At 39.2% G+C, this 16130-nt stretch overlaps 1 protein-coding gene across 1 annotated transcript in view; it reads right to left on the bottom strand.

The window, feature by feature from the left end:
• Nucleotides 1-16130, bottom strand: part of UNC5D (unc-5 netrin receptor D) — a 637872-nt gene that overhangs the window by 284016 nt on the left and 337726 nt on the right. The gene's annotated exons all lie outside the window — the stretch shown is intronic.

Genomic DNA, 16130 nt, shown 5'->3' with positions numbered 1-16130 from the left:
ATAGGAAAGCGATGAGTGGAGAGAAATAATACGAAAAGGAAAAAGCAGGAGCCAAGACCTTGCTCCATTGCCGCTTTACTCTATTTAGCAAGGACTTGAGCCCCAGGAAACTAGCACACGGCCAAGGGAAGAAAGACATAACTACTGAGCAATGTGGAGCATAACCAAGAAGAACCCTATTTTGTGCCTTCCCATGGCATTCCGGAGAAAGAACAAGCAAATACCAAGTATTGGTATTGATCTTCAATACCAAGATCAACTCTGCCCAAGAGAGGGTTTCTCTCATTCAAAGCAAACCAGTCGTTATGACAAGCTTGAGAAAAGGGACCTAATGAAACCAGCAGAACAAAATCCAGGTTATCAGGAGAGAGTCTGGAGGCCAGGAGGTGTCTGTGTCCTAACTTGGCTTCTTGGGTGCCATCATTGTAATTCTGAACAAACACAGACATTTCTATACACTGAAGTCAAGAAGCTAAATGACTAAGCACTCTCAAGGGTAAACAAAACTCACAACATTAGGTGGAATGTCCTTTTTAAGAGCCTGTAGCGGGTATCATCAAAGACAAAAGCACATAGGAGGAATGAATGCCTGTAATTTTGTGTTTGTGTAAAGAAAAAAGAAATAAAAGGCACTGAGTTATGGGAAAGACTGTTCACCAACAGGAATACATAAGTACTACACCACTGAAATAAATTAAACACAAGAGCTTGATTCTCCAAACTATTTTTTCATTAAATATATCAAATCAAGGTGTGTGGGGGGGTTCATATATTAAAGAGCTTGAGATTTATAAGTTTTCAAATACATTTGTAACAGAAAAGTTAACTCATTTTAATAGAAAAGTTAACTCACAAGATGAAAAAACCATCATTAAAGCCAATATTCCAAATAATGAGAGAGCAAACAGTTTAAGCCATAAAAGTTTGATAAACTCCTTCAAAAAATAAAATATGTATCTATCACATGGAAAAAGAAGGGTTTCAGGAGAGAATCTGAGAAGTGTTTTTTTTTTAATGTTTTAAATTATATTTACAATGGGCTTCACAAAATATGTCACATATTAATTCATTTTGTTATTGACTGCTCAAACAATTTCCATCTTCAATAAATACCAAGTCTCCTCAGGCTTCTGTAAATCCATGCACTAGAGGAAATGGCAGAGGTATTAAAAGATTTTATATGGGCATCAAACAGCTCACACTCCCATCAGGGGTTTGAGTTTTGTCCAAAGTAATTCACTGATACAGAAAAGGGTCACCCGACGAACAAATACAAAGCCCCAAAGTGGTAGCCCAAGTGAACACAGGTGTGCATTACCCGCTGCTGTTCAGTTAGTATCAATAACAATGCATAAATGTGAGAAGAGACTACTGAAATGGGGTGTGGGCACAAAAAACACTTTCTAAGTAAACAGACAATATTAAACCAGCCTAAGTAAAATGACTGGAATATAAGATAAACCGCACTTTAACCATCTGAGCCCCAAAACACACAGAGATCTGAAAGCAATTAGGATAGCTTCCTGCTACTTTAATAAAGCGCCTTTTGATAAAATAGTTCAGCCTTCAGAGAGTAGAAGAGTGGAACGGGAAAGGCTGCTTGAAGTGTCCTGGCTGTTCCGAGGACTTCCATTAAGAATCAATCAACCTTAATTATAAAATAGAAACGGACTCATAGACAGAGGTAACAAAGTTACGGTTACCACAGGGGATATGGCAGGGTATAAACTAGGAGTTCAGGATTAATGGATATACACGACTGTATAAAAAATAGATAAACAGTAAGGACCTACAGAACAGCACAGGGAACTATGTTCAATACCTTTTAACAGCCAACCTAGAACGGCAAAGAATCGTGGTACAGGGCAGTAATATGTATGTGTACACGCGCACACACACACACACACACACACAACTGAATCACCCTGCTGTACACTTGAAACTAACACAACACTAACTAAACTTCAATTTTTAAAAAAAGGAAAAGAAATTAAAAGAATCAATCAATCTCAACGTTCAGAGGAGGAAAAAAAAAGGCTGAATGTAGCATTCTATCTTAACTATTATTGAAGCCACATAAATATCATGTATATTTACGGAAAAGGCCAGGTTTCAGGAAAACAAAAAGCAACAACAACGAAAGTCAATTTGTGCCGGTAAGAGTGGAGAGGTGAGAGATTGTAGGCATACATTTGTACACATATTACCATTTCTTTGCATCCTTCTGACAAAAAATGAAGTGAAAACAGAAGAGTCCTAGTGGTTAAAAAAAAAAATCTGCCTGTGAATGCAGGACACTTAAGAGACTACAGGTTCAATTCCTGGGTCGGGAAGATGCCCTGAAGAAGGGCACGGCAACCCACTCCAGTATTCTTGCCTGGATAATAGTCACAAAGTGGCCAACAGACTGAAGCTACTTACCAGGCACAGGAAGAGTTACCTATTTTCCTTTTTCTCCCCTGGTTTGCTTTGTGTGCATCGTGAAGTGTTGGGGGTGGTGTTTGTCTCACACTGATTATCTCCGGCTTCCCCTCATGAGGACCCTCCCTAGGCTCAGGCTTGAATTCCTGGTGAAGCAGTGCCCTGCCCTTCAGATGCTCCCCTCATAAAGTGAAGGCTGCTCCCCTGCAGACACCCCCTTCTTAACCCACTGGACTAGGAAGTTGCCAACAGAAGTTCCAAGCTGGGACCTAGAAGTTGCTAACAACCAGAATAGAAAAGAACATGAAATAATTGAAAAGAATATGAAAAAGAATGTGTATGTGTATATACATGTTAAACTGAAACACTTAGCTATGCAACAGAAATGAACAGCACAAATCAAATACACTTAAATAACATTAAACAAAAGTTACTGACAAATCTGAAGAATTGATGCTTTTGAACTGTGGTGTTGGAGAAGACTCTTGAGAGTCCCTTGGACTGCAAGGAGATCCAACCAGTCAATCCTAAAGGAAATCAGTCCTGAATATTCATTTGAAGGACTGATGCTGAAGCTGAAACTCCAATACTTCAGCCACCTGATGCAAAGAGCTGACTCATTGGAAAAGACCCTGATGCTGGGAAAGATTGAAGGCGGGAGGAGAAGGGGACAACAGAGGATGAGATGGTTGGATGGCATCACTGACTCAATGGGCATGAGCTTGAGTAAACTCTGGGAGTTGGTGATGGACAGGGAGGCCTGGCCTGCTGCGGTCCATGGGATTGCAAAGAGTCAGACACGACTGAGCGACTGAACTGAACTGAACTGACAAATCCTAGGCCTGGAGGCGAGTGGCGGGGGATGGCTTACTTTAATAAATGATCATATGGAAGACTGCATGGGTATTTTAGACTTCAAGGTAAACTTACTTGGAATCTCAGTACGCTGACCACTGCTTTATAACTCAGATTGTACTTTTAAACTCGGTGTGACAAATGCTGATGACAACCTCCAACTGCCTTCTCCCAGTTGGTAGAGGAATGAAAAGTCACAGACTGAGTTTACTTCTTCCCAGGTGGGAAGGGCCACGTGACACCCATCGATGGCCAGTGAGTCATAAACAGACGTTTCTGAGAAAGCTTTTACTTTCCTGATAGAAGGAATACACGTGGTGGGCATCAACCTATCTTTTGTTCCTGCTGTAAGTGAGGAAGAGCACAGGGAAAAGCTGCAGAAGGCACAGACAACCAGCTCGGACAACACAGAGGCTGAACACACATCAGGAGGCATTCACCTCCAAAGAATCTGTCAGCTTTTCCCCGTTGTTTCTGCAGGAAACACTCACTGATACTCAAGATCTTCTGTTTGAAAGCCAGAGTGTGAAGCTTCACTCTATCAAATCCCAATGCTCACAGCGTTAAGTATTCGGGGAAGCTAAAAACAAAACATGGAAAGCAGGTTTTGTTGTTGTTGTTAGTTGCTCATTTGTGTCCAGCTCTTTGTGATCCCACGAACTGTAGCCTGCCAGGGTACTCTGTCTATGGTATGCTTCAGGCGAGAATACTGGAGTGGGGAGCCATTCCCAAGTGGTCAGGATCTTACCAACCCAGGGACCGAACCTGAGTATCTTACATTGCAGGAAGATTCTCTACCATCTGAGCCACCAGGGAACTACGTTAGCAGAGAGTAAAAATAAGAGCTGCCATGTATTGAATGGTTATAGGGTTATGGTGATAAGCCTTCTACATGGATTAAGTCATTTAAACTTTATAACATCTAAGTGGCGGGTTGTTGAGTACCACTTTCTGCGTTTGAGAAAATGCTTCAAATATATGTCTTATCTAAAGTTATGTTGCTAGTAAGTGGGGACTGAATTTGAATGCAAATCTGACTCAAACACCTCACAATTCCATTTCAGTTCAAGTGAATGGGCCCTTAGAAGTCTGATAGTGTCATTGAGTGAGTGCCTACATTATGGCAACGATGAAGTGAAAGTGAACTCCCTCAGTCGTGTCTGACTCTTTGCGACCCCATGGACAGCCTAACAGACCATCTGAGCCACCGGGGCACTCAGTGTTACACAGCTCAAAAAACCAAAATATGAGAAGCTAAAGGATCTGTGTGGCTCCTCACCTGCTTACATTACATGTAACATTCATCTTCAAGGTCATTCAGTGATCCCTTTGGCTGGACTGTGATTCCAGGTCTGTATGAGTGTGTTATGGACACACCCAGAAAAGGTCTCCAGAAAACACTTGAGAGAACAGCACAGCAAGGACTCGACTGATTAGAGTCAACTGACCAGGCATCCTCACTAAAGTCAGGAACAGACAAAGCAGTCAGAGAACAAGCATGGCTGAGAATAAAATAATGAGAAGGGTTTTGCAATGTTTCCTTTAGAAATAGCTTCCCCTCTCTTAAGCAGGAATAGTTAACGACTAAAACTCCAATTAAAATACAAGGAATATACCACGATGCAGTGAACGTCAGTAAAAATAAAGGGACTGGAACCGGGGCTTTTGTCATTTTATATTTAACCAGGTTGAAGTGCCAATGTTGGACGGTTTGAAATGTGAAGTCTGTAACAGGACTGGGCACAGCAGAGGAACAGTCATTCCAAACTGGGATTCATAAAACCCTGGACCATCAGGGCACTGGCATTTCATGGGTTAGAGTATGAACGAAGTTGAGCTTTAACATATTCTGAGAAATTCTTAATTATTTTCATACCTTTTCCCCAAGAGTATTTTGAAATACATTTCATTTTTTTCTCTTCTGTCTCCAAAGAGCACTTCTCGCTGCAACAAAACATGCATTTGTGTTTGCAAGTTCCACCAATAACTCTGCCATAAAGCAAAGAGTAAATCCGGTAAAACAAAAGATCTTTCAGAATCAAATAACCTGACTTAAAGTCTGGTTTAATTTTGTGGCCTTGGGTGAAGAACTTAATTCTGAAGTTCCATTTTTCCCATTCATAAAATGGGTACTCTGTGATGGTAAAGTGAGATAATATATGTGATAAAATACAGTAAGTAATAAAATGTTATATAATTTGCCACCACTGACTGCCATCAGTATCATTGCCTGGATAAAGACCGTCAAACAAAAGAGAAAGAATTATAACTATGATTTAGATTTCCACTCCAAACTTATTACCCCAATATTCATATTTCGGTTTTGTGATGGTTATTATTTTCATCCCAGTGCTTGTCATGATACAACCTGTTGTTTATACCATTTCTGTTTGCTACCCATATGTATGCTAGAGCAATTGTGTTAGGTCACCAACTCTGAAAACACACTGAGGCATTTATTTATTCAACAAACATATAGTAAACTGTTAAACCATACGCCAGGCACATGGTTATCCTGCAAAGCTATGTAATAATATACAATGGATTTCCTGTTGGCCAGATTCCAAAACTACTGGCTTTAACAGGCAAGCAGTTATTAAACGCAGGAAACTGCGTAGTATTCCAGGGTCCCTTTCACTGCAATATTTAAATGAAGTCAAGGCACCTTACAAATAGCTAAATTTCATTCAATGTCTGGAACTATTCGGTCCATGGCAATATTTAAGTCAGAGAACAAATCCACACCTTGGAAACCAAGTTACATAATCAGAGACAACACAATAGAGCTGGCTTCTCTGCTTTTGTTTATGTAAATGTGTCTTGACTCCATATGGTTTCTTAATTAGGTAAGGGGTGCATTGTATCCATTTAATGCAGAACAACAGCCGGAATTTTACATACCAAATATTTAATGCAATTTATGAAACAGACTCTTTCTCTAGGCTCCAATAAAAGTTTTCTTTTTTTAAACTCAGAAATGATCTGCCTTCTTCCCAACCTCTAATAAAAATGGAAATGTTTTATATCATCTCATTTGCATAGTTCACCTCACTTGTATCATTCTTATACAGGGTCTAGGATATTATTCCATTGAGCAGATTTTAAATTCTGCAGAGTAGATGGTAAACAACACTGACAATGTATTCAAAGAAATCTGAAAAGTCCTTCTCAGTTCCTCACACAAGAAACTTCAGATTTCAGTAGAGGTTGTAAAAGCATCATTTCCCAGGCTACCACAATTTGCCTTAACATAGTCAGTCTTTTGTTAAACTGACATACGGGTACATCCTTACTCAGGTTAGGCAGTGTTCTAGGTACTGGACATTGAGTCCAAAGATAACTAAGACAGTCAATTTCCCCAAGGAGCTCCCTGATTGAATTTGTTGTTGTTCAGTCGCTCAGTCATGTCTGACTCTTTGCGACCCCGTGGACTGCAGTGCAACAGCCTTCCCTGCCCTTCTCTAGCTCCCGGAGTTTGCTCAAACTCAAGTCTGCTGAGTCAATGATGCCATCCAACCATCTCATCCTCTGTTGTCCCCTTATCCTCTTGCCCTCAATCTTTCCCAGCATCAAAGTCTTCTTCACTGAGTCGGCTCTTTGCATCAGGTGGCCAAAGTATTATCTGTCTCTGATGAATGAGAGACAAATAATTACTGAACAATGACAAGCATGCCAAGAGTAGACGGGAAGTATATACAAAATATCACAAGGCACAGAGGAGAGAAAGCCCAGCTTTGCTTAGGAAGGTCTGTGGCAGCCATTGTGGGGAAGATTACATTTCAGCAGAGTTTGATGTAGGAGTTGAAATGGGCAACATATGGGGAAGGTGTTCCAACTGAGGGCATGGTGAGTGCATATGTGTGCCATGAGTGCACAGAATGGGCACTGAAGAGTTAGGTAGAACAAAATATCACGTTCCTTCCAATTCACAGTTTATAGAGTTGACTTTGACATTGGTACTAAACTATTGGACCAACTTGGCTCCAACATCTCTTATTTCTACGTGCCTTTCATTACGTTTTCTGAGATGCAGACACAGAGTAATCACCATATCAAAGAAAGACAGCTGTCTCAGTTTATTGCATGAGCCCTAAGGCCACTTTAAAGTCACTCCCTGTGTATGCTGAGGAAGAAACCATGCTTGTTCCAGTACTGAGGAAGGAGTTGTTTTTTTTCCAGCCACACCTACACAAGTGACATTTCTCCCAAGGCCACAGGGGAAGCTTTTTGTTGTTGTTGTTTTGGTTTGGTTTTTAAATCATCCACTATTTTAAGCTCTTGCTTGAGTCATCTGCACAACTGACTTCTGAAATTGGGATGAAGCCAGAGATTTTACATGAGTTCTGATGGCGCCTTGTCCCTTAATGGAAACCAGAAATGTGCAATCAGATTTAGCATGAGACACCTGTTCCCATAATAACAGTCTGTCCAAAGAGACTCTAAAATGAGGCCAAATTTAGCCCAGCGGTTTTCAATGTGCAATGGGATTACTGATGATTTAAATTTTTATTAAGTGTTTTGCTTTTTTATTATTTTTAAATGCATTCTTAAATAAACACTTAGAATCAGAAAACACACATACACACTATTCTAGTGCAAGAATATGGAAGTCTCAGTAAACTATACTATGGCAACGTCTAGATTTTACTTCATGCTGTCCAACTCCTAGTATGTTGAAATTCATGAATCACGGCAGAAATAAATGGTAAATATGTCCCTGGGGGGAAAAATGGAAAGAATTTGATTGACAGGTTGATAAAAATTCATTTTAAAATGTAAACATAAAAGGGTAATATTTTGTTGAAAACCAGGTTTGAGATAAAGCTTAAAGATCATTTCTTAATTTTTCACCCCACAATAGATACATTTATGTATGAATGTAGGCCACTGATTAGGCTTCAAATTCATGTGAAAAACTAGTGCGATTTGGGAATGCTTTTGCTTTCAGAGTGCTATCACTTTTCATCTGTAACTGACAGTTTTCAAGAGTGAAGCCATTCATAGCTATGGAAAAATGGTTGTTTTAATACAACATTGAATGATAGAAAAGCAAACAATCCAACACCATTCTCATATTTTTCATTCTTGGAAAATTACCTCTCAGGAAGTGCTTGGTGTTTTATGTTCTGCACATTAATATGGCAGGGACTTTCAATCTTTGTAGGACAAAAAGAAACAAAAACATAAGGAACAGACACTAAACTCCCTTTGAAATAAATACACTTCCATTAGATGTCAGGTCACATTAAAAAAAAAAGCAACTTAGACTGTGATCATTTAGTCACATATCTGAATAAATAAGGGGTGATTTGACTGGAACACAGCTTGATATAATTTTTTTCCTATGTGACCTGGACTCGGGCAAAATAGAGTGGGAGTTCACCTTAGATAAAATCTGGGCCAACTCTCTTATCCTACAAATAATCGAGGCCCTCAGAGGTTAAACAACTTGCTAAAGAACTCCAAGGAGCAGATTTGGTGGAAATCTCTCTATTGACTTCTAAAAGAGTATTTTCCCCATTATACTATGCTGCTTTTGTTTGGGTGGGCCACAAAAGATTAAATTTATAACTACATTCTGTATTGCTGTCTACTGAGAAACTCTACCAAGGAAACAATCTTGTAAAATCTTTTATGAGGACATTGTAACTGGCAAATATTTTAGCAAACTCAAATACAATGCAAAAACATCTTTAACATTTGATGATGTATTTTGTATTGAAAATCATGGCTTATTATGTTGATAAAAATTATAGAAAAGTACAAATAATATGTGTATTTTAAAAAGACATCATCATCCATTGTTATCAAGTTCCCCAAAACTAATACTATTAATAATTTGGTATATTTCATTTTCAGATCTTTCTTTTTCAAATATATTTTTAATATTTTGACTTTCTTTGAATAGGGTGTGTGTATGTGTGTATATACATATACACACCCATATATATTTCACATATATTTCAAGATGTTATCTCGTTTTGTCATAGTATTATTAATTTTTCATTAGGCCAATTCTTAATGATTAAGAGTAGATATATCAGTTTTGTTTTTGCTAATTTCTTCACTATTTAACATTTCATTATTGCTTTCTAAATAATACAATTGAATTTTGTTCTATATTTTATTATTTTTGGCCATAGCACATGGCATGTGGGATCTTAGTTCCCTGGCCAAGGATGGAACCCACATTACTGACACTGCAAAGCTAAATCGCAACCACTGGACTGCTGGGAAGTCCCCATTTAGTTATTTCTAAATGTTAGATTTATAGCACTGATATTTCATCTATACCATTTATATCCTGATTACACATGAATTTACATTGCTAGCAGAGTTCTCTCTCTGCAGCTTCACACTTGTACAGTAACTTGCCTCTTGCTGTATTCACCTCAATTTTCCATAGATCCCACTGACTCCTTATGCCTAAAACAGAACGTATGGCTTAGCCCCTCACATCCTCTATTTGGCTCAGTTGCCCTAAAAAAAACAAAAAAGACCCTAACATTCACTGAGTTCCCTAAGCTGGAACCCGGACATGACCTACTTTTCCTTTGCTTGCCAAACACCCAATTCATCACAAGGTCCTACTGGTTCTGTCTCCTAAATTCACTACTAGCCCTGTATCTCTATTCCTACTAAACTAGTCAGCACCATCACTCCCCTCAATCATGACAGTTGGTCCTGTCTTCATCATCATTCTTATTTGCCCTCCTTACATCCATTCTATAAGCAGAATGAACTCTGTCAAATGCAAATTCAAACATGGCATTCTGTCTTAAAACCCGTCAATCCTTTGGCTAAGATTCCTATTTTCTGACATGGCTTTTGAGCAAGACTTTTCATGATCTGGTCCACACTTAACATCTCTAGCTTTGTGACCAATCACTTCACCTCCAGGAGGCTAGAGGGAATCTCTCTCAGTTCTTTCAAGGGTCAAATGATCTTCACCTGGAAACACACCCATGTTTTCCTTCTGCCCTCAGTACCATCCCCCCACTTTGCTTATAGCCTATTCTTATCCTTCAGGTTTAACTTAGTTGATACTGATCATATAAGACCTTCTGGAACCACAAAATTCTGACTCTGGGTCACCTATTTCCTTGTCTTTACATAATGATCTGTACTAATATGCAGTTATTCATATATATCATTGCACCTTCCTCTAGACTTGAAGTTCTATGAAGGAAAAGGGTAAATAATATATAGACAAATGAAAATGTGATAAAATTTTATGACCATGATCTTTGCAATAAAAATGTACTAAGTGCCTATCGTGTGTGACTAAATTGACATAACCACCAGCATTAGAGGAGTTTATCAATTTTCTTTATCCTCATCACCATAACATATTTGGGGGATATTTGTTAATAGATGCATAAAATATTGTTTAAAACATGCTTTCTGATCGCTAGTCAAGGTAAATATTAAAGAATATCCAACTATTTTCATTCACTTTTTATGAACTGTATATTCATTTATTTTTTACCATTTTTATTTTGTTTTAGATTTTTAAGAGTATAGCTGTATAATCTCTAAAACAACTCGATTCTAAACAATTTATAGATTCTATTGTTTTAAGTCCTTAATAATACTAACAACACCTGACTTTTTCTGTTATTTCCTCCAATGCATTAATTTCTTCATTCATCTCCAATCTGGAATAACAGCAGTCAAGAGAACAGCAGTCAAGAGATCAGTTTCACTATTCCAAAAGACAACAACATTTTGATAAGAATGGCTAGCTCTACACACACAAAAAAGGTCTTACTAAGGAAAACACTGACATCTTTTCTAAAAAAATCAGTATTTTATGCATAAGATTCATAAAGAAAAGCAAAAGCAACAGGATTTGTCTTTCACTGCTTAATGAGATGACCTTCTTTGCACAACAAAGTCCTTCTGAAAAACACCTAAGACACTGACAGGAGGATGAAATTTTGATGCTCATGTAAAAGCCTTTAATTCCTTTGTTATTTTACCTAATACGCAGATTTAGTTGAGCCTGCTGGGATCTGGGATTCAGCAAAGACTGACAATACCACTGGCCGTAGTGACCAACAACAGAAGCTGTGTCCTGATCTGATGTGACAGCTATCTGATTGGGAGGTGGAACGTGTACAATAGAAGAGGCTTACTTTTTTTCGTCCTCCTTAGACAAGCTGCTCAACACTGTCAGAAACAGATTTCTACCAAGCTGGATTGGAAGCACAATATACTGTTCCTTCTGATATCTCTTATCGAGGGGCAGCTTGATGCAAGGAAAGTGATGTGGACTTTGGAGTTAGAGCTAGACTCAAATTCAGGTTTTCTTAATAATGAATTATATGATCTTAAGCCAGATATCTAATCTACTTTATCCTCCATATCATTTCTTATAGAAAGTGAATAATATAGTATTACAAGCCTATTGTGTACATTCAAGTAGAGAAATGTGAGTTGCTTACAGTATTATAAGGCATATATTAGGCAATCAATATACAATATAAATTATTAGCATATTAGTATAATTATTAGATACAAACTGAGGGATGGATGGATGGCAAGTAGATGAAGAAGTAGATTTTCATCCTGTAGATTATTTTCCTTGTGAGGAAGAAACTGTCAGAGCAAGAGCCCAATCTACTCAACAACATTTCAAGAAATCCCTGAAAAATTTACATGTGTTTGCTTTACAAAGGAATATCTAAGATCGAAAGCCAGTGAGCAGTTCTGGGAGCCTGGGCACTCTTAGAGGATTAAGGTCACTTGTGTCTGCTGGAATGTGTTCAAACAAAACCTTTATGGACATCATTTAAAGACCTGAAGTTATACCTTGAGAATCTGGTGTTTGATATAAAGAATTTCATGCAAAAAAAAAAAAGGCAACAACAAAAAAGCCTACTACATACTTGAGCAGCTTAGTATTACCTAATCAGCTTAACTGCACTGGGATGAAGCCTAGTATGCATACTGTCAGCAAGAAGAATGGGAGAAAAAGAGCACTCGAATAGAGCAAGTTTAATTGCATTATGAGATTTAATTATTTAGCTGTCTCAGCATCCTCCTCCATGTATAAATGAATATGAATCAATCATGTGAATATCATTAGGCTATCCCTGTTTGCTATTTGTCATCAACAGATGGATAGCTTGCAGGCACCTATAGCTTATAGCAAGCACTTAATTTTGTTGGTACCCAGGGTCTGGGTGAGGAGAGCAGAAATGACCCCCGCTACTATGAAAAAGATTTTGAAACTACAAGCAACAAGCAACCCTAGAGTTGGTACTCTGGGGGCAGATGTTACACCATCAGTTAAATGGGTCCACATGCTCTAGAAGGAATGGGACCTTCCCCAGCATTTAGAGGTGACTTTCACAGGGCAAAGATGTGGGCAGTCCAGAGATCAACACCATGTCCTTGTTAGGGAGGTTAGGAAGGAAGAGGCTGTTGATAGATGTTGATATAATCGAGACAGGCTGGGACCTCGACTCTTTGCAATGCTTGCACCTGGGCAAGTACCTCCTCTAGCAACAAAATGCAAAGAAATCACATGGGATTAAAGATAACTATGCATGTACAGCTGGGGCAAACTAGAGACAGGCATGCTGCTGTGCATGCTGTAGCTGTGTCGGACTCTTGAGACTCTCTGAACTGTAGCCCTCCAGGCTCCTCTGTCTGTGGGATTCTCTAGGCAAGTATGCTGCAGTGGGTTGCCATGCCCTCTTCCAAGGGATCTTCCTGACCCAGGGATTGAAACTGTGTCATTTACATTTCCTTCATTGGCAGGTGGGTTCTTTACTACAGAAGACACAGAAAGACCAAAAACCCAACTACCACTTCTGAAGATCTAGGAGCAAAAACAGGGTGTTGGGAGCAAAAGCAGGGTACTATGCACGCCCCCTGCTATCCACACCACCAATGGGATGGGCAGACTACCTAAGCCACTCCTCCAGCCTGATCCCTGGACGCACCCTCACCCTCACCCTGTACAAGGAACCAGCAACGAGGGAACCTGGCATTTGTCTTCACTCCCCTCTGCTGCAAATAAAGCCATGCCTAAATTTTTTTGTCTGGCCTCTTAACAGTTTGTATTTAAGGAATGCCAAGAACCCTGGTCAATAACAGTACACTCTCTCAATCTTTTCTGTAGTCTTAATACGTTAAAACAAGCTTATCAACAGTTTTCTTCTAGTCACATACAGTTTCTGTGACCATTTCAAATTCTAAATTAGAGAAACAATAGCACTATAATACCATAGGAAAGATTTTTTTGATATTTTCAATGAAAAATGGGATGATATAATTTTCAGATATAGTATCAGGTATACCTAAGTCATCAGATGTACCTAAATGAGGTGACTCACACTTATTTAGAATGAATTTTTAGGCAAATCGAGAACCATCAAACATATTTACAAGGAATACTTCAGTTCAGTCGCTCAGCCATGACCAACTCTTTGCGACCCCTGTGAACCGCAGCACGCCAGGCCTCCCTGTCCATCACCAACCCCTGGAGTTTACCCAAACTCATGTCCATTGAGTCAGTGATGCCATCCAACCATCTCATCCTCTGTCATCCCCTTCTCCTCCTGCCCTCAATCTTTCCCAGCATCAGGGTCTTTTCCAATGAGTCAGCTCTTCGCATCAGGTGGCCAAAGTACTGGAGTTTCAGCTTCAACATCAGTCCTTCCAAGGAATACTATTCAGCCATAAAAAAAGAATAAAGTAGTGCCATTCACAGCCACATGGATGGAACTAGAGATTGTCGTACAAAGTAAAGTATGTCAGAGAAGACGACAAATACCATATAGTATCATTTACACGTGGAATCTAAAATATGACACAGATGAACTTGTCCACAAAACAGAAACAGACTTGCAGAGGGAGAACAGACTTCGGCTGCCAAGAGGGAGAAGAGATGGAGGAGGGATAGAGTGAGTGTCTGGGATTAGCAGATTCAGACTAGTATATAGACAGCGGACAAACAAGAACTACTGTGGCTCACAGGGAACTATATTAAGTACTTTGTGACAAACCATAATGCAAAAGAAAATGAAAAAGCGTGTATGCATGTCTGTAACAGAATCACTTTGCTAAACAGCAGAAATTAACAAGACATTGTAAATCAACTATACTCCAATTAAATTCTAGAATCATCTAGAACTGCCAGCACAAAGGCTATCAATCAGAAGGCCAAAAGTGTTTAGAGTCGATTAGAATTAGGATTTAATGTAACTGCAAAACAGAAAGCAAACTTAGAACCTACATCTGAAAACAACAATGTCAAGACAGTAAAGTTCAGAGTTAAGACAGTGCTTCAAGTTGACAGCATGATGCACACAGAGCACAGCAATGCCGGAGGAAGCTGACAAGGACGGTACTACAATTGGAAAAAATTGGACGATACGTCATTGGGGGGAAAAAAAAAGCCTAGGTAAGTGCTACCTTACCATTTCATCACTAACACATAATGCCTAGGATGCAAAATGAAACAAGTAAATCTGACTGTGAGTCTCAGGGTAAAATAAACACTTTTAAATGTTAATTTTTAGAATTAGCAGTACAGAAGGTTACTTAGATTTGTAGGGTTATATAGGATGTTTAAGGGGGTGGGGAACATGGCCTCATGAAACCTACGTGGAAATGATTCTTTCCACCAAATGGATGATAAAATCAACTCTAAAAGTGACTCCTTGATTCCAGAGGTCCAGGAAACCTGACTGGATGTTGTCCATCTTTTGGGTAGGAGGCCCTGAAGTACAGTGACTATCACCATATAGGAGGGGTTCAAATCAAAACATCACCACCAGGGTCATCTGCTCCATACAGCACCACTAGCAAGACAACCTCCAGAGTAACTCTGGAGGTCCTTAAAATAAAGGCAAAGGAGAAGCCCTCAAAGTTTCTATTTGTAACAAAGAGAAAAAAAGTAACCAAGGAGCCTACAACTGTTTACTACCCCAATCTCTCAGAGTGCAGATTACAAGGTGTTTCTTTCATTTTTTTTCCAAGTGACTTTCCATTACAAGAGAGAAACCCCACAATAAACTGTGCTGCTGCTGCTGCTGCTAAGTTGCTTCAGTCGTGTCCAACTCTGTGTGACCCCATAGACGGCAGCCCACCAGGCTCCCCTGTCCCTGGGATTCTCCAGGCAAGAACACTGGAGTGGGTTGCCATTTCCTTCTCCAATGCATGAAAGTGAAAAGTGAAAGTGAAGTCGCTCAGTCGTGCCTGACTCTTAGCAACCCCATGGACTGCAGCCTACCAGGCTCCTCCATCCATGGGATTTTCCAGGCAAGAGTACTGGAGTGGAGTGCCATTGCCTTCTTCATAATAAATTGTGATTAACACAGAAATGAAGGCACACAAACTTCTGACCGATAATGAATAAAAGTAATCAATTACTCATTCAGAATGGGACCGAGTCAGGAAGAAAGCTAGTGTGACTTGCCACGTGGCTCCAACTGAGGCAATCGTGGTGGGTGTTGAAAGGTGAGTTATATTGATAAGCAAACACTTATTGGAGTAACCTGGGCGTTCACAGGTCATTAAAAAAAAAATTGGGGAAGGGACAACTGAGTATTCCAAAAAATATCAACATATTTAAGATCAGCATTTCTCTCTGCTGGTTAATTTCCATTTCTTGCATGGTAGAAAGTATAGAAACACTTTCTATATATGAAAAAACAAAATAAATTCTTCATCTCTCAACATTTAAAATTCCTGGAGATAATCCTTCAGAGATTATGAAATTAATGTTCCAAAAGAACCAAAATAACTCACTCATCTTCTACTTCACCCTGTCTCTCGTCCCTAACCTACCCTACACAAATCCCAAATTAAACAGCTATGACAACCTCAACAGCTCTGGT

The sequence above is a fragment of the Bos taurus genome, chromosome 27, assembly GCF_002263795.3.
Source record: "Bos taurus isolate L1 Dominette 01449 registration number 42190680 breed Hereford chromosome 27, ARS-UCD2.0, whole genome shotgun sequence".
NCBI lineage: Eukaryota > Metazoa > Chordata > Mammalia > Artiodactyla > Bovidae > Bos > Bos taurus.
This window is presented reverse-complemented; position numbering and strand designations above follow the sequence as displayed.